This window comes from Arachis ipaensis, chromosome B4 (assembly GCF_059453495.1).
Source record: "Arachis ipaensis isolate K30076 ecotype BB chromosome B4, ASM5945349v1, whole genome shotgun sequence".
NCBI classification, from domain to species: domain Eukaryota; kingdom Viridiplantae; phylum Streptophyta; class Magnoliopsida; order Fabales; family Fabaceae; genus Arachis; species Arachis ipaensis.
The window spans coordinates 87832703-87836198 of NC_142439.1; the positions used below are offsets into that span (position 1 = coordinate 87832703).

Below are 3496 nucleotides of genomic sequence, written 5' to 3' on the forward strand. Positions count from 1 at the left end.
CTCTTGCATTCCATTGTCCTACATGCACTTGCTATATCTCCATTGATGAGCTTTTCACATGTAATCCGGACCATGTGTTAATGCCATTTATCTTTATTGTGCATTGACTATCACTTACAATACCCTCTTCCTTGCTTTATCTCTTTGAATTTAATTTCCTTTCTCTTCCCTTCTTTCAGGATAGCCACCAAGAAAGGAAAAGAGAAAGCTACTTCCAAACCACCAGCAAGAAGAGGAACTAAAAGAGCATTAGTGGCAGAGCCTTCTTCAACAGCAGTCAAGCCCTCAACAAAAAGAGTTAAGAGGATAATAAAGGTGGACGACAAGGAGAAAGCCTTTCCAGCAAAGGACACTGCGCGATTTCCCAATCGCTACTGTGAGCAGATGTTCCCTATCCTAGCAGAAAGGAACTATAACAATGAATACCTTCTTATCCTCCCGTCCAATATTGCCGCCTTTGTTGAGCCACAAATTGAGCGAAGACAATGGGGTTTCTTATGGAGATAGCCGAGGCAGGTCAATCTCTCTTGGGTAGTTGAGTACTACTCCAACTTCTACATACCGACCCTGCTGTCTGTTTATGTCCAGCAGAAGCAAGTCCCCATCACAGAAGAGGCCATTCAGCAAGCTCTGAGTCTTCACTACAAGAAAAAAGGCCTATGGCCACGCTTTTTTCTTGCCACGCTTCAAAAGCGTGGCCAAAAGTGGTCAATGGCCACGCTTTAATGAGGGTGGCGATAGATAAGAGATTTGGCCACTTTTTTTTTGCCACGCTTCAAAAGTGTGGCGAAAATGATCAACGGCCACGCTTTTGTTAGGGTGGCAATTGATTAGAGAAAAGGCCACGTTTTTTTTCTGCCACGCTTCAAAAGCGTGGCCATAGAGAGAAACAAAGACGTTTTAAAAGCGTGGCGACAGGGTTTCATTACGGCCACGCTTAAAAAGCGTGGCTATATGCTGGTACACTATTGCCACGCTTTAAAAACGTGGCCAAAGGTTTCTTTTCTGCCACGCTTCAAAAGCGTGGCCGTAGAGAGCAACAATAACGTTTTAAAAGCGTGGCGAGAGGGGCCCAACCGATTGACCCAAACCCGGCTCCCAACCCAGCCCAAACCCAGCCCCAAACCCGATCCCCAACCCTAATCTCTCTTTTCCCTTCGAAACCACTAACCCTAATGCTCACTTTCACCTTCGAAACTACTCGCCTGTATCGGAAGAGCTCCTCCCTTCGCCCTTCGCCTTCGCCTTCGTCACTGATGGAAACCACTTCTTCTTCATCTTGTTAATCTCGTCCGACTCCCATTTCCTTCTCTCCCTCGCCGACGCCGTCAACATCTTCCACGACGCCCCAAGGCTCCTCAAGAACTCCGACAACTACGGCCAGTACTCTGACATCATCCTCCCTCTCTTCCGCTGCCTCCAGAGCTACCGTCAATCGAATTTGCTCGAAGCCTACACCGCCTTTGAAAAAGCCGCGAAGTAACCCTTCCTTACCTATTCTCTTTATTTCTTGATTCGAATTTTTATCTTGTAATCTTTATTGGTGTGCGTTTTAGTGCGTTTGTACAGGAGTTTCGAAATTGGGAATCTGCTTGGGCTATGGAGGCTTTGTACGCCATTGTTTATGATGTTAGGGTTCTTGCCGAGAAGGTATCGATTTACATTTCATTCTTTTTCTTCTTTTTTCAAATATTCTGGAAGTTTGCTGTGAGGTTTTGTGCTATTCTAGGCGGATAGAGAGTTAGCTTCGAATGGGAAATCCCCGGAGAAATTGAAAGGAGCTGGTTCCTTCCTTATGAAAGTATTTGGTGTTCTTGCGGTATGTATTCTTCTACATATCGGTTACTATTATATATATAGTGTGTGAGTGAGCAAGGGGGAATCATTGCACTCACTTCTTTATTGGCTTGCTTGCAATAACAGGGAAAAGGTTCTAAGCGTGTTGGGGCACTATATGTAACTTGCCAGTTGTTCAAGATTTACTTTAAGGTATTTATGGTTACCTAATGCTTCCACTCTTTTTTTTCCCATCTATTACAATAAGTAACTATTTGATTTGGCAGTGGTTTGGATTTTTTTCATAGACTGAATTAAAGTATACAATAGTTATGTTCTCTTCTCTATCACATTGATACTAAGCTTTGAGTTCTCTTATTTCGTTTCAAGTTTTCCGCACTCAACATGTTTGATGAAATGCTTTAACCATATTTCGGGTTGGTTTTATCATTTCTAGCTTTTAGAAACTTAGTAAGTTGATTGCATGTGAAATTAGAATAATTGGATCTTAGTAAATTTTAACTGTTAGTGTGAACTTGTTAATTTGCTAATTGTTCTTGTGTTGTTGTTCTGTTGTTCTTCTGTTATTTTTATTTTATTTTTTTGTTGTGATTTTCTGTTTTTGAACCTGTTAAGTTGATAATCTGCTGTTGTTTTTGAACCTGGTTTGAGGATAGGCTCCAAGACTTACCAGATGACCCTAATAATGAATTGATGATTCCCGAAGACCCTGAATGTAATAAGGAAGGTGAGCTCTCTTGAATTGTTCTTGTGCTTTGCTCGAGCAGTGCTTATCACTGCTGCTTAAGTATGCTGTAGCCAATGTAGTTTCTGTTAAGATATTTTTTTTGACTATTTTATTGCTTTAAAATGTCTCATAAAAACTGAAATTTGGTTAGTTGCAATGGAAATGGATTGTGACTTAAACTAAGCTTTAACTAAAATGTTAGTGATTTGAACACTGGATTTCTTTGCTTTAGGGAAGACTTAGTCTGATAATTATGACTATTCAGTTCTGTTCCGTTTCTGTCCCATTTTGTTTCGTATCTGGTTCTCCCCTTGGCCTCTTCTCTTTGTTTCTCTGTCCCTTTTTTTCTTTTTTCTTTTCTGCTTTGCAGCTCTAATTTTCTACAATTGTTGCTTCACATATTCTTGTTTACTGTGGCATTAATGAAAGAAGTTCTCCGTCTAATACCTTGCTCTCAATAATACGAGATTTCCTGTTTGACAAAAAAATTTATTCTTTTAATGCACTGTGGTTTTTAGTGTCTAGTTTTTTTCTGTTTAGTCAATCTTATTTGTAACTAAAGAGGTTGACCTTTCTGTTCTTCCTTGCAATTCTTATGGCTTGACTTCCTGGATCTTGCATGTCTTCTTTTGGTTGTCTAATCTTTCTTGGTTATTCTTAAGATTCCATATATAAAATTTATCATATTTTGAACAAAGTGAGCATATCATGGCTGATGTATGTTGCTGGTTATTATAATATCTCCTTGTCAGAAACTGGAAGATCAAAGGGATTTTTTGAACCATTGCCTGTGAAGCAAGGGGAAGAAGCACATTAGTACACCTGTTCCACATGATTCATACTCCGTTCTTTCTGTGAGCAGTTCTGGGAAGTAAGTTCTTTCTTACTTTTAATTTATTTCCATAATTCAATCGAATTAACTAATGTTTTTAATTCTTAAATGTAACAGATGGTTTCGTTTTTCTTTATAGA

The 3496-nt window shown here is 39.7% G+C and overlaps 1 long non-coding RNA gene across 1 annotated transcript; it reads left to right on the forward strand.

The window, feature by feature from the left end:
* The first annotated feature begins 1616 nt into the window (after positions 1-1616).
* Positions 1617-1989, forward strand: LOC148568265 (uncharacterized). Its single transcript, XR_015880682.1, has 3 exons — positions 1617-1650; positions 1730-1819; positions 1924-1989. It is a non-coding gene; the product is annotated as an uncharacterized LOC148568265 (long non-coding RNA).
* Positions 1990-3496: the final 1507 nt, after the last annotated feature.